The sequence below is a fragment of the Pteronotus mesoamericanus genome, unplaced genomic scaffold (genome assembly GCF_021234165.1).
Source record: "Pteronotus mesoamericanus isolate MK-2021 breed Mesoamerican mustached bat unplaced genomic scaffold, CSHL_Meso_final contig_78, whole genome shotgun sequence".
Lineage (NCBI taxonomy): Eukaryota > Metazoa > Chordata > Mammalia > Chiroptera > Mormoopidae > Pteronotus > Pteronotus mesoamericanus.
In genome coordinates this window covers 31,252,821-31,279,662 of record NW_026555258.1, presented here as the reverse complement: position 1 = coordinate 31,279,662, position 26,842 = coordinate 31,252,821, and the positions used below count along the sequence as shown (strand labels likewise).

At 40.2% G+C, this 26,842-nt stretch overlaps 1 protein-coding gene across 2 annotated transcripts in view; it reads left to right on the top strand.

Annotated features, from left to right (window-relative positions):
• Window positions 1-26,842, top strand: part of UNC13B (unc-13 homolog B) — a 208,162-nt gene that overhangs the window by 128,641 nt on the left and 52,679 nt on the right. The gene's annotated exons all lie outside the window — the stretch shown is intronic.

The window sequence follows — 26,842 nt, the reverse complement described above, 5'->3', positions numbered from 1 at the left end:
AACACAATCATATTAATAGATACAGAAAAGTCATTTGATAAAATCTAGCACCGATTTGTGATAAAAAGTCAGCAAAGTGGGAATAGAGAGAACATATGTCAACATAGTAAAGCCCATATATGACAAACCCACAGCCAACATCATACTCAATAGGCAAAAACTACAAGTGTTTCTTTCAAGGTTAGGAACAAGCCAGGGAAGTCCACTTTCACCTTTCTTATTCAACATAGTACTGGAAGTTGTAGGCACAGTAATCAGACAAGAAGAAATCAAAAGCATCCAAACTAGAGAGGAAGAAGTAAAACTCATTTGCAGATGACATGATACTGTGTATAGAGAACCCTAAAAATTCCTACTAGAACTAATAAATGAATTCAGTGAAGTAGCAGGATGCAAAATAAATATCCAGAATTCAGTTGCCTTTATATACACCAATAATGAACTATCAGAAAGGGATATTAAGAAAACAATCCCATTAACAATTGCTTAAAAAAAAAAACCCAAAAAACCTAAAAATGAATTTAACCAAGGATGTAAAAGATCTGTACTTGAAAAATTATAAGACACTAAAGAAAGAAATTGAAGAAGGTACAGATAAGTGGAGGCACATACTGTGTTCATTGATAAGAAGAATTAACATCATTAAAATGTCCATACTACCTAAAACAATCTATAGAGTCAATGCAATTCCTATCAAGGTACCAATGGTGTATTTCACAGAAGTAGAACAAATATTTCACAAATTTATATGGAACCACAAAGGACCTTGAATACACACAGCAATCCTGAGAAAGAAGAACAATTTGGAGTACTCTTGCTACCTGATATGAAACTGTTACAAAGCCATAGTAAATAAAATATCATGGTACTGGCATAAAAACAGACGTATAGGTCAATGGAACAGAATAGAGAGCCCAAAAACATACCCACACCTTTACAACAATTAATATTTGACAACAGAGACAAAAACATGCAATGAAATAAAGATATTCTATTCAATAAGTGGTGTTGGGAAAATTGGACAGATATGTGCAAACAAATGAAACTAGATCATCTTCTTACACCATACACATGAATAAATTCAAAATGGATTAAAGACAAAAGTTAGACTTGAAATCATGAAAATTTTAGAAGAAAACATAGGCAGTCAAATCATGTAGCAATATTTTTTCTGATATACCTCCTTGGTAAATGGAAACAAGAAAATAAATAAACAAATGGGACTACATCATACTAGAAAGTGGACAGCAAAAGAAACCATGAACAAAATGAAAAGACAACCCACTGGGTGGGAGAACATATTTGCTAATGATTCATCTGATAAGGGGTTAGTATCTAAAATTTATAAAGAAGTTATAAAACTCAACACCATAAAAACCAAACAACCCAATTTAAAAATGAGTGAAGGACCTATATAGACTGTTCTCCAAAGAGGATACATGAATGGCCAATAGAGCTATGAAAAGATGCTCAACGCCACTAATCATCAGAGAAATGCAAATTAAAACCACAATGAGATATCACCTCACACCTTTCAGAATGGCCGTCATCAATAAATCAACAAACAGCAAGTATAGGTAAAGATGTGGAGAAAAGGGAACCCTTAGGCACTATTGGTGGGAATGCAGATTGGTGCAGCCACTGTGAAAAGCAGTATGGAATTACCTCAAAAAATTAAAAAAGGGGCTGCCTTATAACCCAGCATTTCCACTTCTGGGAGTATATCTGAAGAAATCCGAAACACTAATTCAAAAGACTATATGTACCCCTATGTTCACCGCAGCATTATTTTCAATAAGCAAGATTTGGAAGCAGCCCAAGTGTCCATCTGTGGATGAGTAGATAAAACAGCTATGGTACATTTGCTCAATGGAATACTAGTCAGGTGTAAAAAAGAAAGAAACCTTACCTTTTTCAACAGCATGGATGGACCTGTAGAGCATTATGCTAAGTGAAATAAGCCTCTCAGGGAAAGACAAGTATATGATTTCACTAATATGAGGAATCTAATGAACAAAATAAACTAACAAACAAAACAAACAGACTCATAGAGAACAGATTGACAGCTTTCAGAGGAGAGGTGGTTGGGGGTTGGGTGAAAAATGTGAAGAGATTAAGCAAAAAATCTTTCAGAGACACAGACAACAGCATGGTAATTACCAGGGGGAAGGGAGCTGTGGCAGTATGGGGGGCATACGTGGTCATGGAAGGAGACTTGACTTCGGGTGGTGAACATACAACGTACAGATGATGTTTTATAGAATTGTACACCTGAAACCTATATAATTTTAGTAACCAATGTCACTCCAATAAATTTAATTAAATAATGAGAGGAAACTAGAAAAAAATTATTGCCTTCATGGTAAAAGTTTTATGATTCAGCTTAGTATGGTTCATAGACCAGCTCAGTCCTGGAAGTTTGTTTCTAATCTTTGTTGAAATACAATAATTCCTGAAATTGAAAGTGAACAGTTACAGACATTTGGGATTACCTTGACATCAAGCACATGACCACTGGTCTCATTTCATTGAACAGGGTGTAAGAACAAAAATACCAGTCCATGACATACTGGGCATAAAAAAATAGATCCTTCACAAAAAGATTTTGCAAAGTCCTGATAAACCCAATATGCCTTTTTAGTCTTACCTCTTTTTACTATTCTGTTTTGTCAAGACTTCCAGCATATAAAATCATTTATTACTTGGAATCTCAGAGACTTTACACTTGCTGTTTCCCATACATGAAATAGTCTTTCTCTTTCTCCACCTAGCTAATTTTAAATTCACCTCTTTTAAAACCCACTCAGATATCATTTTGCATAAAGCTTCTAGGCTCTGTTTATACTTTTTCTAGATTGGCATTTACCATGATGTAATGGAGTTACTTGTTTTTACACCTCACTTCTGTGTGGATTTGTAAGATCCTTGGATGTTGGGGCTGTGCTTTTTATCGCTGGTGTTCTAGAGCCCAAGGTAGAATTTGGCAGATTGTTTAGCCAACCCTTTATGGATGCTTAAGTAGCCAGAAAAGCCCATCATCATTTCCACAGACATCTCCCTGTACTTCTTTATCTTCTCTTAATTATTCCTATTTTTATTTTTCCCAAAGTCTAGCACCCTATAAAAGCAAAATATTAACAATTAAGTTAACTATGCTTTTTAATATAATTTTCATATACATTAATGTGAAGTTACAGAATCTGGACCATATTATTTGTGTATTTAAAATTTTTCTCATTTAGATTGTTTTTGTGAGATTTAATCTGGGTTATTAAAGTCTTTAAAAATGTGATGTAGTGATTATTAATTGATTACTACTATTCCATTATGTAGATGTTTCATACAATTTCTCTTGTTTCTTTACTAAAATAAATAATGCCATTATGAACATCATTATGTGAAGTTTGTTTTCATTTCTGATTATTTAACCTAGCTTTCTCAAAGTACAGTCAGATAAATTACTGAGTTAAAGAGTATATACCTTTTAAAGGCTTCTGATAAATTTTTACATGCATTTTCAGAAAAATTTTCCAATTTGTACTTTGATTATGTATTTGAATATGCCACACCAACATTAAGTATTATCATTTTAGAAAATTTTTGCCAATTTGACAGAAGAATGATATCTCATTGTTTTAATTTGTATTTCTTTGATTATTTGTAATTTGAGTTTTTCCTGTAAATTTATAGACATTTATGCATCTTTAGTTGATACAGTAGACTTTGAGGGGCTACCATAGGAACACTAGCTGCCCCTATGCAATTCCTGTAAGAGTGTTAGCAACTTGAGGGAAGGGATCATAGAGGTCATCTCTGTATCTGGGCTGGTTGGTCATCTCTGTATCTGGGCTGGTTGAGTACCTGGCCGTATGTACTTAATAAGTGTTTCGTGATATTGCTAATGCTGATGAAGCAGTAATGTTGGTAGTGTGGGTGGAATGGATGATTTTGTACCTTATTTGGCTTAGCTGCAGAAGAATCTGGGGGAGGAGGTGAGACTTCTAGCTCTAGAAACAGAGACTGCGGTGGCAGCAGGTGGGTGGGTGTTCCAGGTGGAAGGGACAGTGAAGTAGAAGGCATGGAGGTAGGCCGTGAGGAAGCCTTGACAGAAGCTCTTAGGTTGCTAAAGAAAGCTGAGATGGGAGAGGCTTAGTGAGCAGTGACAGAACAGAGCAAAGATATTAGAAGGCCCGTGCATAAATGGAGCAATCTCAAGAGATCCAAGATTGCACCTGGTCAGCCCGAGCGACAGATCAGCATTTTTGCAGGGAAGATCATTAAAACAGAAAATGAATTGTCTCTCTCTTGCAAAGATCTGTTTACTTGTAACTCTCCCAAGCAAAGAGATTTCCTTCTCGTGGTATAACTGATTCCCTAAAAAAGGGATTCCCCTTACAGAAAAAAATGATGAGGCTAAAGGGGAGGGCCCTTGAGTACCCCATCTCTTAAATTTACTTGCACCAGGAAAGTACTCTTTCTGAAATTTTAACTCCAGGTTTTTGTTCTGACTCATGGCTGCCTATCTTAACTTCCACTGCCTCAACTCTTTACCCTCTTGGAGAGCACCAGTTATCCTTACTTTTTCTCATAATCTTTCAGCCTCCCTAACACTGAAAGAAAAAAAAAAAACAACACTTAAAGAATGTTTTGAATAAGTAATTAATGTAAAAATATAAAATTATACAAAAAGGATATGTATAATACAAGTTTCCCTCCTACTTCAGACTTCTAGGCCTCTAGTCCCCATCACCCCCATTTCACTGTTACCTGTGAGTTGATCCAGAGATAAAATGTACATTTACAAGCATGTGTGCACTATGCACATTGCCTTTTACATTTTTCATTTACTGCTGTATTTTGGAGATTTTTCCTTATGAGTACAAATAGAGCTACTACATTCTTTTAAAATAACTGCCTAGTATTTCTTTCTGTGGAAGTATTATATTTATATACTCTGCCCTCTAGATGGATCTTTAAGTTGTTTCTAATATTTTGCTACTACCACAGTGTTGCAATGCAAATCCTATAGTAAGCCTGAATACTTCCAGACTTCTCTTAACCACAGCTTTTAGCATTCATCTACAACCTTCACCGTAAGCCCTACCCTAAAATAGGACCTATTATTACTTCATCAACCAGAGATCCTCTCTCAGATGAGTGCCCTAGCTGCTCCCAACAGGCCTCTTATGCCCTTTGGTACATGATAGAGTCCCTATCTGACACCTGAGACCAGAACCAATGCATTCTATACTGACTGAAACCTAGCCATTCCCTAAAGGCCTTCTGCAGGGAGACTATACTGTTTTTCTATGCCCATGTGTTACTGGGTCAGGAGTGAGGTTTGTTCTTCTTTGGTTCCTTCTGCCACTTCTAAGCCATTACTAGGTCCTCTTATAACCTGTTCTCATACCTACCTTACTTGTTTCAGTTAGATCCCAACTTTTTCATAACTGTCATTCATTCATTGAAAACTTTAGTACCTACATCACAGTTTTCTTTTTAATATCAACTACTGTCACCATCATCAGAGTAACCACATTTATTGAATACTAATATTCCTATAAGTGCTTTATATGCATTACCCAAATGAAGTCCTCACAATAATTCAATGAATTGGGCTATGTTATTGGACTCATCTTAAAGATTAAGAAACTGAGCTTTAGAAAGGTAGAAAACTTGTCCATGGTCACCTAGCTTGTAAGAGTTAGAAACAGATTCAAATCTAAATCTATTTAACTCCAGGTCCTATGTTCTTAACACTGTTTTCTACCACCACAACACTTTTGTATCACCATAATCTGTTTTCCAACGTGTGTTCCACAAAACTCCAATTTCTATAGCTGTAAATAGGTTTTCTTTATCACGTGATAAAGAGTTCCATGGTCAAAGAAATTTGGGGAACATTGAGTTCCAATAGAGTATAATACCGACAGATTGCTTTATCGTAAGACTTGTCAGAAATTTGAATATACTTAGACTTGTCGTGATTCTTAAAGAGGGAAGTATAATATGCACAGCATTATCACAAACTTATTTGACCATAAAACTGTATTGCAGAAGCATCTGTAGGATTCACTTTCCAAGGAATACACTTGAGGAAATTCTGTCTCATGATTTCATTTTCATTTCATTAAAACTGCTTTTGTGAAGGTCATCAGTGAACTGATAAGCTACCTCATGGTTGCCTCTAAGTCTTTTTAAAAATTTAATTAAATTTCACTGCTTTTAGAGACAGAGAGAAAGGGAGAAAGGAAGGGAGAGAGAGAAGCATCAATGTGAGAGAGCAGCATCGTTTGGTTGCTTCCCATGCATGCCTGGACTGGGGATTGAATCCGGCAACCTAGCTGTGTGCCCGACCAGGAATAAAACCCACAACCTTTCAGTTATGAGACAGTGCTCCAACCAGCTGAGCCCCACCAGCCAGGGCAGTAAGTCTTTATCTTATTAGACTTTTTTGCAATATTTGGCATTCCTGAGCACTTCTTCTGTTTTGACATGTTAAGAAACCATCCCAAACACTCTCCTGATCTCTCTTCTGTCTTCCTTTTCTGATTTCTCTCTTTGCTCACTTCTAAAATGTTGCTCTTTCTGGGGTTCTTCCCTTAATTCTCTTTTCATATAACTCTGAATTCTTTCTATGAAATCTTATTTATAATGTCTACTACCACTTACATGTGGCTTGCTCTCCTATCTATATATCTAGCCCAGATCTCTCTCCTGAACGCTAGACCCATATTTATAACTACTTCTTGTACACTCATTTGTCCCATCAGTATCTCAAATTAAACATGTTCTAACCAAAAGACATCATCTCTCAAAACTTTTTTTGGGGGGTGTCCTGTATATTATTCCCATGCTCCCCAAACCAGTCCTGAACCCACTAAATGTGATTGGACTCTTGAAAGGTAAGAGAAAGCAAACACATCCCTTCTTGTAATGTAGAAGAATTAAGAGTAGGAGTGTCACTTATCTTCAAAAGGGAGGGAAGGATAAGGTAGCTGTCTTGTTGTACACATAATAGGTACTCCATAAATATCTGTTCTCAGATATGAATGAAAAGGATGTAAAGTAGGGAAACTAGTCATTTTTTATTGCTTTTGAGTGGGAACCCAGTGAAACTGATTCTGATGGTTAAAGTGGCAAGGAGCCAGTGCCACAGGATTTCAGGCTTTTATAGGGATCTGGACTCTGGTGGCACTGGGTTTCTGGGATAACTTGCTATACGGGTCACTCAGACAAGGCTCTCAGGTACACTGTTGTTTCTCTGGGGCCTGGGAGGAAGAAATCAGTGGAGTACCTTACCCTGAGGAGTCCGGGGTGGGGAGTCAGATGCTGCCCTGGGCACTGTGGAAACATTTTTTAAGAGCTGCTTTTGTGTACTTGTCAGGAGAGATGCTTAATATTTCTCAGGCTTTTTTCTCCCCTCTGAAATATTCTGGGCATGTTTATGGCTTGGATCTGGATGTTTATCAGTGGTATATCTTCTGTAAACCTTAAATCTAGTTCTGAACCTTTTGAATTATAAAATGTCACATCGGGGACTGGGATTTAGGGCAGCTTGTTGGAAGGGGTGGAGTTTGCCTCTGGTTTCTGAGGAGTGCATCAAAACTCCTGAGGAATGCTTGATATCATACCATTGACCTGCCTAGAATCAGAGGAGGGTATCAGATCCTGGCAGCAGGCCTTAGCTCCAGCTGGGAGTATATTCTGGACAAATATCAGTAAAGGGAGAGGTACTTAATAAACTGTTAGGAACAAGTCTGATTGATGCCTCTGTACAAAAGTATTTGCTTCCGAATTAATAAGCAAAGCAGCTCTTCTTGCTTTCTACTACTTTCTCTGACTCCTGTTGCTTGTTTGACCATCCAGCTAATGGGAACATTCAATACTGGCTGGGAAGGAGCTCTTCCTCTGAGAGAGAAAATCCTTTTGCCAAAGTTATCTAAAAGGAAGTGACTAACATAATTATTACATTTTAAAGGAAGCCAATTAATAAGTGGGTACCACTGGTTGCTGTTGGGTCTATTTATAAGACATTTAGGACCCATGGACAAGACAGTGGGGTAGGGGGAAGATTGAATGTGGGAGGAGGGAGGTGGGTAGGGCAGGGGAGAGTAATGGGGGAAAAATAGGGACAACTGTAATTGAACAGCAATTAAAAAACAGAGTTTATAGGTCACAGGGGAGACAGAAATAGGTAACAAATATTTAAATACTTCCCCCCACCTGACATTTTCCTCTGTCTTTATTCTCATTTTTCTCTGCAGCATTGCACAGTGTTTTTTTGAAACTCCCTACTTGTAACTTCCCATTTCCTTGGCTTCCATTATTCCAGATTCTCCCAATTCTCTTCCTTCCTTTCTTACCTTTACTATCTCCTTTCCTTTGTGTCTCTGTGTCTTCTTTCTACAACCTTCCCCTCCAGCATCTCTTTTAATCTCAAATCTGCATCTCCTCAGCCTCTAATCCACAATCATTAATTGAGCAACCTCCATAAGGCCAGTACTGTGCTTGATCCAGGCTTGTGACAGGCAGTCAGTAGCCTTCCAGCTAGCCTTTCTAAGAAGCAGATGATTCCCAGATCTATACTTCAACCTTTTCTCTTCCCCTTAAGTTCTATCCTTCATGCCTACTTATGTACTAATGATTTTCATCACAATTTTCCAGTGTTTGAAACTTCCCTCCTGGGCCTATTCCTCTTCCTTTGTTCTGTATTTGTATTAAAATCACCATAATTCTGCTAGTCACCCACTCAAAATCACAATGTCATTCTTGCTCCTTTCTTGCCTCCCACATTGGATCATTTGCCAGAGATTGCTCTTTTTGTCTGTGTGATTTCTTTTATGTCTCTTCTTCTCTGTTCCCCTTTGTGTTCAGGCTCTCTTTACTGCTTATAGTGTTAGCCTTCCAATGGTTTTCTTGCTTTTATTTATTTTTCTTGGAATCCATTGTATACACAACTGCCAGATTTATCTTTCTGAAGCAGAGCACTAGTCATGGCTACCACTTATGCTCAGGGCTCACCTTATATGTCGTGTCTTTTAAAGCCTTCCCCAGACTTCCCAGGTAGAGTTAGATATTCATTTTTCTATAGCACTTCATATGCAGTAAAATTTTGATGTTTATATATTGTTCTGGAATTGTGTGAGCATTTGCCCTCAAGATTATGTATTTCTTTTTTTGTAATTTAATTTTATTGTTGTACAATTACAGTTGTCCCAATTTCCCCTCCCCACCCTATTGTCATGTCCGTGGGTCCTTTATACATGTTCCTTGATTGGACCCTTACACTTCTTTCCCCCATTTTCTCCCTCCCCCATTGCCTTTCGTCACTGTCAATTAGTTCCTTATTTCCATGTCTCTGGTTCTATTTTGCTCATTTGTTTTGTTCATTACATTCCACTTACAGGTGAGATCATATGGTGTTTGTCTTTTGCCACCTGACTTATTTCACTTAGCATAATATTCTCCAGTTCCATCCTGCTGTCACAGAGGGTAGGAGTTCTTTCTTGCTTTCTGCTGTGTAGTATTCCATTGTGTAAATGTACCACAGTATTTTGATCCACTTATTTACTGATGGGTACTTAGGCTGTTTCTAGCACTTGGCTATTGTAAATAATGCTTCTATAACCATTGGGATGCATAGGTTCTTTTGAATTGGTATTTCAGGATTCTTAGGTTATAATCCCAGCAGTGGGATCACTGGATCAAAAGGCAGTTCCATTTTTAGTTTTTGAGGAAATGTCACACTGTTTTCCACAGTGGTTGCACCAGTCTGCATTCCCAACAACAGTACACTAGGGCTCCCTTTTCTACATATCCTCACCAACTCTAGTTGTTCGTTGATTTGTTAATGATGGCCATTCTGATTGACGTAAAGTGGTACTTCATTGTGGTTTTGATTTGCATCTCTCTGACAGCTAGTAATGTTGAGCATTCTTTTATATGTCTATGGGCCCTCTGTATGTCCTTTGCCCATTTTTTAATCAGATTGTTTGTCTTCCTGGTGTTGAGTCATATGAGTTCTTTGTATTTTGGTGATCAAACCAGTCCTGAGAGTTTACAGGCCAGCCTAAAAGAGATTATGTATTTCTTACAAGAATATATACTGTATGATTTCTTTATATAAAGGTCAGAAACAGGCAAAAGTAATCTCTGGTGTTAGACTTTAGGATAGTGGTTACATTTGGGGGAGGAGCTGGTAGTGACTAGATATGAGCACAAGGAAGCTTCTGGAATTCTGATAAGGTTCTGTTCTGGATATGGATTCTGTTTGCATTGGTGTGCTTTTGATTCATGCACTTTTCTGTATGTATGTTATAATTCAATAAAAACTTTAAATAAATGCTAAATGAAAATAGATGGAAATACAGAATAGGGGCTGTGTCTGTTTAACTTTAAATCCCCAATACCTGGCACCCCAGCAAGCTCACATAACAGATAAATGAGTGAGTGAATGAACTGAATGAATAAAGTTTATTTAAAAAAAATTTTTTTTTTCCATTAGTAGTTAAGTTATAGTCTCAACTTTTTAGCCTGGTATCTATGACCATCCATGGCTTGGACCAACCTACTTCTCTCACCTTGTTAACCCTGAGGCCACATTGTACAGTTGGAAGAAGTTGGGCCTTGGAATCAGCCAGAACCTGAGTTTGAAATATAGGTCTACCACTTACTGGCTGTTACCTTAGGCTTGGACAAGTTACCCAGTCTCTTAGGAACTTAGTTTTCTTATCTCTGAATAATATATCATTTGTCTAAGTGATTGGATATAGGTTAAATAAGATAACCTATGTACAGCAGGACCTTGCATGTTATTAGCATTCAAAAAAATGTTCCTTTTCTTTCCAACAACATACCTTCCTTTTTCTTCTTTTCATATCTTTACTCATCTTGTATCCTCTGCCTTGAATACCTTTTCTTCTCTTCAGTTTCCACATATCTAAATACTCTTTATCCTTCAGGATCAAGCTCAGATATCACCCCTTTCACAGAGTCTTCCCTGACTCCCATCCAAACTAACACCTTGAATGCTAAAAATATTTTCATTTCTCAAATTCTCATAAGTTTTATCTGTATCTCCTATGATACATATTAGTCACTCACTCTAACCATTTGGAGTTGCTGAAGGCTGCCCTCTCACTCCAGGCCCAAAGAATAGATAGTTGCTCTAATTGGGCTATAATGCTAGAGGCAGAAGCTCTGTCAATTGGAATAACCAGGGCATGAAAAGGCAGGTTGAGAAAACTGCTTTGGGCCTTTGATATTCTTTTTAGTACCTCCTCCTGCAGTGGGAGAAATTCACATGTCCATTCAAGGATGTGGAACAAGGGATCAAGTTGCAAACTGCCTGACCTGTTTTTTGAATTGGTCTTTTGTTAAATACATCTTTTTGGTCCAGCCCATCTTATCAAGGTGAGAGGCCATGCAGGAATTTGAGTCTGGTCTTAGGAATTAAGAGTGGATATTCACCTGGAGTATCTTCCCTGCCTAATATGCTTTGAGATCCTATTTCTGGCCATCTGTTTAATTGTTATTTTTGCTTTCTTGCGCACACGTGTGTGTGTGTGTGTGTGTGCGCGTGTGCGCGTGTGTGTGTGATTTAACTCCTTTGCTAGGTTGCACTTGCTGTCAGGAGCTCATTGCACTGTCTAGCATAGCTTCTAATACTTAGTAGACACTTAGCAAAGTATTGTGGAACAATTACTTAAAAGTATGAAGTAGTATTACAAGACCATAAGTAATTGGTTACAAAAGGAATGATTAACACTTACAATAGAAAATAGTTGCCATAGGACTTTAAAGAAGGGAGCACACCATTTGAATTAGGGTGGTTAGAGAAGTCTTGTCAGAGGAGTTCCCAGGGATTATTAAATCAGCAGTTATCAGGAAATGCCCAAGAAATAAAATAATATGAGCTTAGAAAGATGGAAATCAAGGGATAACTTGGTTTCTATGTTATGTTTACCAGCATATGTCAGTAAGGAAATCCATGGCCCCTTCTAAGTGGCAAGTTATAGTCTTTCTGTAAACAATGCAGCTGAGATTTACCACCATTCCCAAACAGGCACCTCCTGAAGTACAGTCATAGTGTGTAAAGTAAGACCTTTTTGGCCAAAGGAAAGAGGTAGGTTGTAGCAAATAATCTACCCAAATTCCTTAAGCTTCTGCTTTCCTTTGCGGATTATTATCTTTAGGCATGCTGGGAAATGTGTTCATTTGGTTCACACCTGAGGACATTCAGAAATAAATAACCAAAGATGAGGAAGGGCATTCTAGATGAAAACCAGTGTCCTGGAGAAGTTCTTGTGACAGGTGAGATAAAACCTGTTGACTGGTTTCTCCCTAAAACACTTTTCCTTCTTGGTTTTTGTTGTATCTTTCTCTCCAAGTCCTTTTCTTATTTCTGACAGCTCTATCTTCGTTTCTTTTATAGCATTTCACTCCCTCTGCTTGCCCCTTAAAACTTGGTGATTCCCAGGGCTCCCTTTTTCACTTCATTCCCTTCTCTAGGTAATTTCACTCATGTCTTTACCCACACACTAATGAATTCCAAATTGCCATCTCTATCTCAGTCCTCTTTTATGAGCTCCAGACTCTTATATCCAGCTGCTTGTGGATATTGTCATCAGAATTTTCATGGACACCAAATATGTTATGCTCAAACTATACCCATTGTCTTTTCTTTCTTCTATACCTTATCTCCTTTATGCCCTTTCTCAATAAATGGTACTACCAGTTTCCCATGCATGATGTTTAACCCTTCTCTCTCTCACAGGCCTATACCAAATGCCATAACATTTCCCCCATTAAGTTATGAACTATCTCAGGGCAAGGATCTTATCTTTTCATCATGCCTGGTATAATACATAGGTACTTAATAAGTATTTAGTTATTATTTATTAAAACTTTTTTGGTAGAATTGTATTAGTAATCCTCAAAGCTACCATATTAGTTTGCTAGGGCTGCCATAATAAAAGAACACAGACTGGGTGGCTTAAACAAGAGAAATTTATCATCACAGTTCTGGAGGCTAGAAGACCAAAATCAACGTGTGTCACCACGGTTGGTTTCTTCTGAGGGCTGTGACAGAAGGATTTGTTCTGGTCATCTCTCCATGGTTTGTAGATGGTCATCTTCCTCCTGTGTCTCTTCATATCTTTATGCATAACTCTATGTCCAGATTTCCCCTTTTTATAAGGACAGCAGTCATATCAGATTAGGGCCTCACTCTCACTTGACTACCTCTGTAAAGACCCTGTCTTCAAACAAGGTCGCATTCTGAGGTACTGAGGGTTAGACTTCAGCATATGACTTTTGTGGAAACACAGTTCAGCCCATAATAGATACCAAAGTCGTTTTTACTGTTTTGGTTCCAATCCTTATTTTCTGACAAACTCTTGTTAAGGTTTTTAGCCTCCTCACCATTCTGGTTTTTGCTCTCTGATAGCACTATAGGCAGAGGCAATGGAATTAGAAGGGAGGAAGGGCACATTCAGTGTGTATAAGGGGCTTGGTTTGACCACACTTAGGGAATGGGAAGCTGGATCCCTCTAGACATGGACAAGTCAGGAAAGAACTTTGATGATATGCTAAGGAACTTGGACTTTTTACTGAAAGAAGTCACAAAAGGATTGTAAGAAAAGGAGTGACAAAGATCTATCTACATTTTAGAAATACCCCTCTAGCAAATTGTAAAGAATGGATTGGGATAGGAAAGTGTGAGGGGGAGATGGTTCTGGAAGAAGGGAGACTAGGGGAGATGAATATTTTGCATTAACTCAAGTGAGAAGTAATGAAGCCTAGATTAAGGGTTGTATAGAAGGGGACAGATTTTATAGGTAGTAAGGTAAAATAGATTAGACTTGGTGACATGTGATAGACAAAGGGTTTTGCAGGGGATTCTGTCACTGGATGAAGAATTAGAATAGAGAGTTCTAAGGATCGTAGGTATGAGCAGAGAGGTCATCTCTGTGTGTGATTTGTATGGGTGAGTTGGCAGCCTAAGGCTCTTGGACCAACCCCAACCCCAACAACAGGCTTTCCTTGATCTCCAAGTTAAATCTACCTCTCTCTCCTGACTCATTAGTTGAGTGCTTCCCTTTCTCACCACCACTCTGTCAGAGATCCCCAACTAAGGAGGGATCTCCCTTAGGTCTTATTTCCCCGCTTTGAACATTAGCTAGCTTCATATAACTCAGTGTCTGACACTAGATATTTTTAAATATATGGAGAATCCTATATGCTAGGGGCATACTTTGAAAAACTTATAGAAAATAGGCCCTACACCAGGAGAATTCTCAAAATTTGGGTATACCCTAAGATCTATTTCAGAACAAGCTATAAAAAACATGATGAAGGGGATATTTGATCAGTATTAAGCAAGTTAGAACATAGCCGCCTTTTAGTACAAGAGGTTCACTCTCCCCATGAAATATGAAATTTTGGATTCCCATTAGAGGATTCTCAGCATATGGCCTCTTGACTTCCTTGGGATATAGAGACTGATGCAGGGCCAGAGCATTTTGTGGACTGAACTGGGACATTTATACGCAGATGCTAGTTCAGGGTCAGTCTTAGTCCTAAATCTGGGAGCTATGACTTTTACCAAGTTTAGTGAGAGGTCAGAACCATGTGGTCTACTTTGATTATGAGTTTTTAATCATTTGACCTTGGGATGGAAGTGGGCTATAGCCTTTGGAGGTACAGGTTGGATACTTAAGTATTTAGTTGGGCAGTCCTGAATTTATCAACTCTTTATGTTCAAGTTTTTGCTAATCAGGGATGATGCTTGACCTGATTGTAGAACTGAAATTAGTCAGCAATTTGTGGCTCCTTAGGCCTGCCTTGCAGCTTGTCAGTTTTGATTTAGGCTGTGTAGCAGCTATGTCTTAGCACATCAGTAAAGTCAGCACATCTCTACCAGGCTCATCACTCCCCGAGGGTGGTGTGTTCCTGAGGGAAGAAGGAGAATCATCTTCCATTGCCCATCATTCTCTGCTGCATATAATTTTTGAATAGTTTATGGAGGGCATAATTCTACGGGGGTAAAAGTTTTCTCTCAGCCACCAAAACAAATCATTTACTCATGAAACAGGCCTCAGCTGCGTGACCACATGTCAGCCTCTTTATGTCGCTTCTGGCTTCACTTAGTGGTAGAGAAGGAAAAACGTCACAATCTTACTCTTGCATAAGTGGACTTTGGCTTCACCTACGCTTTCTGCCTTGCATATGTGATTATCAGCATTGGGAGATAAGGTAGGCCCCTCCTGGTCTTGACTGGACCACCCTCTAGCTGTGACACCTAAATATGAAGGCCAGGTTTGACAAAGGCACCTTCATTGTTCTGGACCGGTTGTATCTGGCCCCAAGGAGATTTAGACTGGTTTGTGTGAGAGGGGAGAATTGTTGTTGGTGAGCCCCTCCTCCAGTGCCCCTATGACATCACTCAGGTATTTTGCTGAGGATGAATTCCATGTGCCAGGTGGTCTTCTGACTAACCCACCCATTCGGTCCCCCTTTAGAACTCCTGCAGCTCTGAACCTTCCCACAACTCTGCGTGAGTGTCAGTGTCTCATGTTGAATTTCCATCTTGACTCATCTGTCTCTAGGCAAAGATCCTTGCAAAAATTTAAATTGGGAACCAGACCTTGAGAATGTCTGTTCAGAGCATTTCACAGCTTCTGGATAAATGCCTTTCCTTCTGAACCCAATCTGTTTTTCTAGTTCTGCCCAGCTAGTTTTTGAACAGCCCTGCTTTGAGGAAGCTTCCCAAGTGAGGTGGGAGCTTGTGCTATTTCTTACCTCTGAAAAGCAACTCTATCCTTTTAGCCTGCCCAGGATTCCCAAGAGCCAGATCCACTGTGACAAGGGGCTGCAGTGTTGCCCACACAGCTCAGGACACAGAAATTTTATGTCTATCCCAAAAAGCTAGTTCATTGAGGAGGTCTGATTGTCCTTTGGTAATATGTCTGGTACTCTGTGGGCCCTGCGGAATGGTAGCAGAAGGAGCCCTGCTTGTTTACCAGAGCTTACACAGACAGCTTTTTACTATTTTCTCACTTATTCTCTCTCTTGCTTTTGCTGAAACATGGGAAGGTGGAAAGATACAAAGGTAATTTATGGTCCAAGTCACGACTATAACTAGAGATAGTAGATTTACTGTCCCTCGTGTCCTAAACACATCTGCCTGAGCCTTTGTTTGTCTGGAAATGCCAACCTGCTTACAAGATGAGCTGAATGTGGTCGGATAGGCAGATGGACAAGACAGGGTCTCATTAGCCTCTAGAGGCCTCAGCCATGGCCTAGAGCCACTGGTGGGAGAGGCAGGAAGAAGTAGGTTTTTTAGGCAGTGTCCTACCTCAGAGGATCTTCGCCAGTCTTGACTTTTGAGCTTCTCCTTAGTCTAGGAAGCCCAGATGCAAATCTAGTAATGATAGTCTCTGCTCTGGGCCAGGGTTGGGAGGGAATTCTGACTTAATAAGTCTACCCTATATTTAATGTTGTTTTAAACCCTTCACCTCTTTCTCCTGGCTGAAATATGGGAATCTCCAAAATAAATTGGCTGTGACTTCCACTGAAATTTGACAGTTTTCAAAGCTCCCTCCCCCCCGCCCCCCCGGCTTTCTGTATTTAGATGTGGCTGTAGTTACACTGTCAAGCCTTATCTCTTCTGTCATCCAGCCAGCTCCCAACTGGGCTAGGAGGTATTTGCTCTGCTGTCAGTGTTGGCTGCATAATGAGGTGAATGGTTAAGAAACGGGTTGTTTAACATCTCCTGGAATCTAAATTTTCTTCCTTGGTTGAGGGGGAAGTGAAGTTATTGGAAGAAGGCAGTAGGGTGGCAAATGTTGGCTCTGGAATCACCACTTTCTCCTCAGGATTTTGGGTAATCCAAGGAGATCATTCTTAATTTAAAAGCTTATTTTATCTACCATACAAGGCTGCCTGTTCTGCAGTGACAGATTCTAAGGTGGCCCCCATAGATTGACTACCTGATTCCTGGCTAATAGGGCTGTATTCTATTGTGGATTGTCTCGAGGAAGGTTGCAAGGCAGCAGAAGTAGCAAGATTAAAGGCCTGGTTTGGCCAGGCTGGGTGAATCAAACTTTCCCACCTGCTGTTGGCCTAAGGGGCGGGGCGGGGGGGCAGGGTCTTTTCTAATTAGAGAGGTAGTACAGGAATGACTTTACTGGTTTGTTACTGGCTGATGGGAGCTCTATATTGAGAATTCCTGGGTTCTCTGGGCTTAAACTGTGTTTCTCCTCTTCTATGGTTACAGGTTAGAAAGGGGTGCCATGTATTTCATGTATGTAGCATTTTATGCTCCAGGGCTTCAAGGGACTGTGGCTTATGTTTGGCATCATGTTGCAATGAACAACTTGAGTGCTCTTTGAAGATAAGGACATTCAATTTCCTTATGAGTGCTACCTAGAATTGTTGAATTATTAGGAATTTGGGCCACGTGAGAGCCACCTAACTAGCAACTCTGTAGGGAGACAAGGATGCCACTGACAAAAAAGGATTGGGAAATTTGGGATCATGATACCAGGGCTTTGAACCTTAGACAGCTTTTGATCATTGTGATATCACTTTAGGCTTCTTGATTCATAATTCTGGATACTAAAACAATCTGTAGTCCTGACTTCTGCAGTAAAGGATCCTTCTCAGCCCACTAGTGTCCCCTACTTCTCTCTAATCATTGCCTTGGCATGGCCTAAAGGCATTATTGTTTTCTAGTTGCTTCTCTTGCTGTGGCTATTCAGGAAGAACTGGACAAGGTATCTATGCTGAGAACTTGGTGCTATTCGATGTTAACTGCACTTGGACACTCTACCTATTCTCCAGCTTCACCAAACACAGACAACAGATTATATACATATAAAAACAAACAAACAAAAATACCAAAAACCAAACAAACAAATAATAAACCTAGAGCTTGTCTCAGTAGAATGGGAGGCTCCCTTTGTATTGTATTTTGGCAGTTTTTTTTGTGGTGTTCTGTCTTTCCTCTGACACTTGGAGATCCTCAAAGTAGAGGCATCCTTCTGTGTCTTTATAGCCCAGACATGAGAGAGGTGGATAGGCAAGGGAGAAGAAAGGAGGGGGGAGAAAAATGCAGGGAAGAAACGGGGGAGGGGAGAGAGTAAGATCTATATTTAGCGAGAGGGAGAGACACTCACCAAGGGTGTGTGAGTGAGCTTGCTGGCGAGGCTTGTGTGTGCGTGAGTGTGCTGGGGAAGGGGGTGTGTGCTCCAGGAACGTGTGAGGAGGGCTGGTGCCCTATGGGAGGTTGCAGGCAGGAAGCAGCTGGAGAGGAGGAGGAGGAGCAGCAGCAGGAGCAGGAGCTGCCCTGCTTTCTGTCTCAGTCTCACTGCTCGGAATCCATTGACTTAGAATTCCACATCCAGTTGAAGTTTGGCTGCTATTGCTTTCAGTAGGCTGGTCGTCAGAATCCCCCTCAGCAGAGAGATGTGGACCAGATTGGATTCCTAGATTTGTAGTCAGCAAGATTCCTGCCCAGCCTTTCGCTGAGAGGATTTCTCTGCTGGGCATTGTTCCTATCATCAACTTTGCACCGTGGAGCCAGCCAGCTAAATGCAACTGAGAATAATAGCTCCTTGGCTCTTTTCGTCAGTTGGGCAAGCAGCCGTGCTGTGGCTTAGAAAGTTCATCCTGTGGCTTCTCAGTCAAATCGAGGAGTGCTTCTGAATGGATTTCCTCTTAAAGACAACACTTGCATTCTAAAACTTTAATATTTGTGTTTTAATGTGTTTTTTTAATTTCCTTAACTCTTATTTTGGTTGCAGCAGCAAGGTAAGTGGTATTGAGTGTATGACTGACTCTGAATGACAAGCAGGGACAAAAGCAAAGCATTTGTGGGAGGAATATGGAACAGCTACATTAATTATATAACTGCTTGAGCAACTTGCTGGTGCGGGTCATTATAATGAGTGAAAAAGCATACTCAGCACTGAGGATAGGATCTTCACGTGCACATGTTTATATGCTGAATATCTGGCCATCCATTCTTCCTTGGTACCCTCCTTTATGTATATAAATAATCCATCTGCCCCTCTGGATGTGTGCATACTTGTATACAGATAATCTATTTCTGCCCCTTGATATGTTCATGTGTATAGATAACATGTCCATTCCTCTCTGTGTGTACATATATATAGACAACTCATCCATCTTATGTAAATATACACAAGCCATGTGCATACATATATAAATAGCTGTCCTTTTATTTCATACATGTATGCATATATACAGGTTACTTTCCTATTCTTGTATATGCCTGTGTATATTCAGAAACCTTTCCATTTTCTGTATGTGTGTATAATGTCCTCCTGTCCAACGTATTCTTCCCTCTCATATGTGCATATGTGCCATATAAATAGACAAGTCATCTTGAGTTTTCTCAGTCTTGAGTGTGTGGACACATGCATAATAGATAATCTGTCCATTTGTTTCAAGAATATGTGGTAAAAAGAGCACTAACTTTATAGATTGAAGACCCCCTTTTAAATCGAAGTCAAAGTTACCTTTAGTCTCTCTCAGCTCTATTTTTCTCATTTATGAAATTAGAAAAATAATTTTTCTCTCCTACGTCACAGGGTTGTTGTGATGATAAAATAAGAATCACATAACTGTAAAATTCAAAACAAATAGAAATTCACTGTTGTTACCCGTCCCTCTAGTGTGAGTTGGGTAGGATAGCATACCTTTGACTCAGCTACATTGAGATTATGCTCTTCTCTGTGAGATAAGGAGTAGCTTCTGTTGAAATAACTAGGTTTATTCTGTGGTTTTGTCCAGAGTATTGGAAAGAAGCTACGTAGCGCTACAAAGTATCTAGAAAGGGTCAGTTTAAGAGAAGAAAAGACCTCATCCTCTACAGGTCAGGGTCTTAATACTTCATTCTTTGTAGCCTTGAAAAGGATTGAACCTGTCACAAAATGGAAATAAGCTTCTTCCAGCTAGGATCAATGTGAGCAGGTAAAAGGATGAATGAAAGAACAGAGCATTCTGCTGCCCCTGAGATGGCAGCCTGCTCTTTGCAGTGAGCATCTCCTGCAAGGTTTTGAAGTCTCTCCAGAGTGTCCTTTACCCCAACCTTTTAGACCTGCGCTGTCCAGTATGGTAGCCACTACCCACAGGTGGATGTTGAGTACTTGTGGGGTGGCTAAATTGAGATGTGTTGTGAATGTAAGGTACATACCAGATTTCAAAGGCTCAGTATGAAAAACAGGAATGCAAATATATGATGAATAATTTTTATATTGATTACATGTTGAAAGGATAATATTTTGGATAATGAGTTACATAAAATTTATTAAAATGAATTTTACCTGTTTCTTTTTATCTTTTTATATGGTTGTTAGAAATTTTAAAATTGCATATGTGCCTCACGTTGTATTTCTATTGGACAGTGCTGCTCTAGACCCATCATCAGCACAAAGATCAGGGCAGGTCTTCCAGGTAGAAGGGCAAATGGAAGCCCCATAATAGCAACGCTAGGGCTGACAAGAACTATGGTTCCTGCCAGTTTCAGATGCTGGAGAGATACCAGCTAATTATAAGCTTCTTGCAGAGGCCAGTGCTGCCACTACCCCCTTTATTTGTCATGAGTGAGCCCCCAGAAAACTGTAAATGTATTTGGCGAGAAGTTTCCAACTTAGTTTTTTCAATGAAAGAAAAGATTATAAGCCATCAATCTAGAAGGAAATTTCAAACTTAAATGTTGTTATGGAAACAAAAGTGGACCAGAAATTAGGAGACTTGGATTCTGATTCAGCCCTACTATCATTCATTTATTTTTTTTTCATTGCACTGAGTTCTCACTGTGTACCAGGCTGCATGCTTGGCATAATAATGGTCTGTACTAGGCACTGGGGATTTACAAACAAATAAGGCATATCTTTCAGTGTGATGGAGTCCTCAAGTAAGAACCTCCCATTTAGGGGTCTGCCAAAGTAAAACAGATGAACAACAACAACAACAACGGTATCATTTTAGGTCAAAGTTAGAAAGTTAAGTAATAGGGCTTTTGAGAAGCTAGAATAGCTACTCAGACTAAAGACTTTCAAACTTAAAATTAAGAAAAACACTATGATAGCTGAACAAAACTACTACTGCATAGGCTAGTTCATAATGTATTATGAGATTCCAGGCCTGCATATTCCCTAAAGGACTCTTCTAACATTTTCTGATTTTGTGTTTTGGTTCCTGTTTTTCAATGGCAGGATTTTTTGTTTGTTTGTTTGTTTGTTTGTTTGTTTTGAGCACCATATGTGCCAGGCACTGTTCTAGGTGCTGGGGATATAGCAATGAACAAAACAAAGTCCCTGCTGCCATTCTAGGATAGAGAGGTGGGGGAGAGACACATAATAAACAAGCAAACAAATATTTGATCTATCAGGTGGTAATACGTTCTATGAAGAAACTATAGCAGAGTAAGGTGATAGAGAATGTTGCATTTTGAGGGGAGTGTGGGGGTGTTCAAGGGCTAGATTCCTGCTCATGTGCCTTCTTTAGTCTGCTCACAAGAGCCATGAAGTAATAAGTAAAAAAGAGAGCATGATACGTGCTTAAGAAAATATTCTGACACATGTTAAAGATGGTAAGTCAGACTTTATTCCGGGCGACAACTACATTGAGGTATTGTATTGGGGGTGGTAAGGGGAAGATTGAGCCCAACTTCGAATACAGCAAAAAGTGGGAATTTATAGCCAAGAGCAGGGGTAAGGGTAAGTGAATAAAAATTACTAAGAGGAAATATCAGGGGTAAGGTGGGGGAGGGGAGTCTGGCTAAACCAATTTGACAGGATTTTTGCTTGAGGCTGGCTAGGGTTGGGGATAAAGAATTCAGTCAGATATCAAAGCTGGGGAATTTTCACTAAAGAATCCAGTAGGATTCTTGCTTAAAACTGGACTAAACAGAGCCCAAGGTCAGGGGCCTAGTTAGAAAGAGGACTCAGAGTAACCTACTGAACATTACCCGAGGTTCTCTCTTCCCTCTTGGATACAATGCTTGAGGTTTTCTTTCCTTTTCAGGGTCCAGCTTTTGGCCTATAAATGGAGTTCCTCCCATAGCTGGTGAAGAAGGGTGGCAAGTCCTACGAGCTACAGTCCTTTGACCTTGGTCCGCATTTGATCTAGGGCATTCTTTTAGTCCACATGGCTAATCTCATTTGTCATGCCTTGTGATCCTGATCATTTTCTCTGTCAAGATTCCCTGTAAGCCTTGATTCTTTCACAAGGATTAATATCCATTCCTGTGGACCCCTACCTGTTGTGGCCCCATATATCCATTTCTCCTACCATATTAGCCATATAACATAGTTGGTAAATGAGCCAGGAATGATCTGACCCCTGGGGAGGAAGGGGATTCAGAGCTCTTGGCTCTCTGCCTTTTGAGCTTGTTTTCACACAGAGTGAGAGGCTGTTTGATATACTAATAGAGTCCTGGCATGTTCCCAGAGGTCCCCCAGTTGTTTTCTCCAAGCCGAGATTTGGGTCAGACGCAATTTTACAAGGAATACTCACGTTTTAAATCACATTTATTTGCTAAGTCAGAGAACAATAAAAGAATCAGCCATTTCAGAAAACTGAAGTGTTTTTTCCTCCTGACTTTGGGTAGGCTGGTGCTAATGCGGTGTGCTTTAAGGCTTTTACTGCTTGCCATAGTTCTTAGCTTTCTATCAGTGAAGCTTTACCCCTTTTGATTAATTCATTTATTTTGGTGTGTTCCCTTTTCAAACACAAATATTTCTTGAAAGGTGTGCTTTATTTTTCCTAACCTTAGACATTCCTTAGGAAAAGATTACAGAAAGGTATAGTGATCTTTGAGAGTTTATATGAGTGAGATTTGACTAGAGTGGATAGGCCAACAGGATAGAGCAGAGTGGCAGGACTGGGTAGGTACTAGACGCAACTAGAGGGCCAGGTTTGAGCTGGGTGGACCCCAAGGCTTCCTTACTCTATAAGCTCATATAGTGTTTCTCTGTGTCCTTCCCTGTCCAGGTTTTGCTGGACCTCTCTCTGCCTTCACATTTCCCATCCCTATAATTAAATGCTTGATTTTTATTACAACTTCTATAAAATGTATTATTTTATGTTGTGATTGCATATATGCCTCCCTCCCTCCCCAAACCTTAATATATTAAAGAACAGAAACTATGACTTATATCCCTGGCATATAGTTTAGTGGCTGGCACATTTATTGATTTGATTTAGAGATCAAACTGTCCTTCTCATACTTTGTCTTTCTCAAACTGGCCGGTATATAACAGGAATGTCCTCTTGTTATGTCATTCCTGTGGACAGTAGTAGCAAAGAGAGGCTGGAGAAGGCCTTGAATTGGGCCTCCTGGCCCTGAGAGTTGCCCCTTCAACCCATCTTGGCTTCTGGTATCCTATTGGTTTCTGAGCAGAGTGACCGATTGGTCCTCTCAGCATCACATTGAGCTCTAGCCCCTGCTTGAGAACTAAATATTTGGATGACTGAGTGGATTTTGTGCCTTTAGGGAACCCATATCCCCAGGAGGTGATTTTTAAGTTTAGAGTTCATCCAGGCACCATGACTACCAATTCACAAGAACATTTGGAGGGTTTTGTTTGTTTGTTTGTTTGTTTGTTTGTTTAATATGGAAGCAAGGTTCTTTGTTTGGGGTTTGGAGAAGTTGCTATGGCAGCTCCAGTTGGAAATTTCCTATTTGTCAGTAACACAGGAAACCAAGTAGCTTTGCCTTCAGTTCTTCAGGAGGTCATGGGAAAGGGCTTTCTAAACACATGGCTGTGCCATTTGCCCCCGTGTGGCTGGCCAGCAAGTGTTGTAGGCATTATACTCTTGGAGGGGACACCTGGCAAGATGTCTAGGAAGTTAGGCCAAGACTGTCTAGAGTATTGGTTCAAGGGGCAGAAGGGGATAGCCCCGAAGTTAACCCAGCCTGCGCTGAAGCAACTGCAAGAGAGCCATTTTTGTTCCTGGTAAAAGGCCTCCTCTGGACCAAAGTAAGGTTGACCTTGGAAGACCTGGAAATGAGTTCTGGGCCCACCAGCATTAGAAAGGAAAAGCTTGCCTCCTATAGCTCTTTGCCCCTTACTCATGCATTCAGGCTGCCTTAGGAGGATGGCAAGCCTCTTGTCTTCCTGAATGAAATACTGGGGACTGAATGTTTGGCTCCTCCCTTTTCTTACCTTTAAAAAAAAAAAGCTTCTAGAAGAAAGCAGGACTAACAAAGAATATCACTGTAACGGTAGAATTTCAGACAGTGTTGTAGACCATTAGCAGAGACTGGGAAAGATAGGGGTCTGGGCTGGGATAGACGTCATGGTTCGTTCACTCAAATCATACCATTTAAGCAGTTGCATGCTTGACTTAGATATTAGTTTCCCTGCTTCTTTGTCTCAGGAACTTGCCATGTTAGTAATAATAACACTGCAGTGCTTTATAGTTTACCAATTACCAGTTTCACATTTTAGCTTTATAACATTTCTACTTCTTCACTTTATAGATGAGGAAACTAAAGCACAGAGAGGTCAAGTGTTTAATCAAAGGTCACTGGTGAAGAAAGACCCAAACTTAAGTCTACTGATTCTCAGTATAGAAGCACTTGTTCATGGCTTCATGTGGTCATACACAAAGCTTTCATCTTAGTTCAGTAAGCAATCTTTCACCTTGAGACAAACTTGAAAGGCTAATTGCCAGGTCCAGTCCTTCTAGGGCCAAGGGCATTGTTCAAAGCTATTACTAGGTGCTAATGCCTTGCACAGTTCGGGAGAAAAGAAAGGGATGGCTTTGGAAATACAAATTTTGTACTTGTTGGAGGAGAGAAGGAATAATTTTATGAGTCAGTCCTAGAATTGGGGGCTTTGCTGCTTAGACAGCTGGGCACTACACTCAAGACCCAGAAGTTCTTGTTACGAATATAGCGCGCGTGCGCACGCTCTCTCTCTCTCTCTCTCTCTCTCTCTCTCTCTCACACACACACACACACACACACACACACACACACACACGACTGAGTTGAATCTAGGGATCTGGCTGATCTTGGCTCCTTGAGATACCGGGGTAAAGAATTATGCTTAAAAAGCAATAATTAGGTCTCTCTAATGCCTCAGAGGATGGGTAGAGTTCTTAGATGAGGAATTCCTAGATGAAGTAGATTTTTTAGATGAGCTAGAGAGAATGAAAGAAATGAAATGGGAGTTAATCTAATTTCTGTCTCTTGGTTCTTGGCCTAGTTATTTGCAGTAAAAAAGGCCAGCTTCATCTTTATCCCAAATCTTGTTAGTCATCCTTCTGGGTCTTTCTAGTCTGGTGAGGCACAGTGCTTTTAATTTGTAGGCCCATGGACTGTATATGGTGGTCTTCCCTGAAGAATGAATTGCCATGGGAGTTCTCAGTTTGTTCTTCACATGCAGTCTTCCCCTTTGGGGGTTAACCTGAGTACTGGAAAAAGAAAAGGAGACAGGGGTTTAAAAGATTTAGGAATTTTGATTAAATCTAGAAAATGGGGAGACCATCCCCAGTTTTACCCTTCCCAGGACAACCCAGCAGAGGCAGAATGTTGGCAGTCCTCTGCATTCCTGGGCTCTCTGCCTTCCCCTTTGTACCTCCACTCTGATCCTTTCCAACATTCTGCACATTTCCAGTAAAAAGGGTATGCACACCCACCCCACATAAGGTAATAGTCATTTCTGCCTCTGTAGTACAGGCGTCAGTAGCTTAGGGTGTAGGGGCAAGATTAGTGGCAGGTCTGTCTTTACCTTTTTGGAATACCCTAGAGTCCCCTAGCAAAGCACCCTAGAGCCCTTTGTGACAGAATCAACTCCCCACCTGTCCCTTACAGGTCAATCAGAGTGCTAGAGTAACCAACAGTTACTCTAGGAGTAGACAGTGCTAGAAAAATCACTTTACCTGATACTCTGGAGGAGCAGATGGTTTGTGGACCAGGAAAGCCTAACCTGTGTATTGATCAGGTTGCACCAAGCCCTTGAGGACTATTAAATGTCCTCATTTCATCTTTATCTGTATGACCATCAAGTATGCCTTTGGGCATGTGGCCCTCTAATCCAAACATACTAAATGCCTGGACAGTGAGTAGGCCCACATTTTCCACCTTATTCTAGAATTCATTGTATAAAAAAATTCCACCCCTCCCCCCCACCAAGTTTTAAATACTTGCCATGGCCGTTTCTTCAATGAAGGGTTACTATCACTCTGTGCTATAGGCAGGAGTGAACCTTTGACCAGCTGAGCCTCCACCGGAGCAAGCAACCAGGAAAAAAGAGAAATAATAACATTCCATGTCTTGTCTTTGTTGTTTACTGTGTATGTGACTTGACTTTGGTGTTTAAGCATTTTTTGTTCATTCCTGAGCCAGACCCTAGTGTTGAATTTTGTAAAGGTTCAGTTACTCATTGACTTTGCCCCCACCCACTTCCCAGAAGTTTGTCTCAATCCTGATACCTTTGGATACTTTCTCAGAACACAAAGGACTTGATTTGCTTTTGCATCAGTACTCTGATGGGAAGCCAAGGAGAGAGAACTGATTGCCTGCAACATTTAAGGCCAGACCTGGGAGACAGGTCAGGGTTGACTTCCACAGTCTTAGAAGGTAACATTCTTTTTCCTGCTTGACAGTTTGATTCAGATTAAAGTTATCCTGCTGCTTTCTGACCTGAGTGCACTATTTTCCTTTTTCACTAGCTACACGATAAGAGTCAAGCCAGGATCCCAAGGGCATGTGCCAGGTTTGGAGACCACACATGGGACCATTCCAGGCAACACTGTGGGCTAAGCCCAAGGCATCAGCCAGCAATAATTGCTAGAA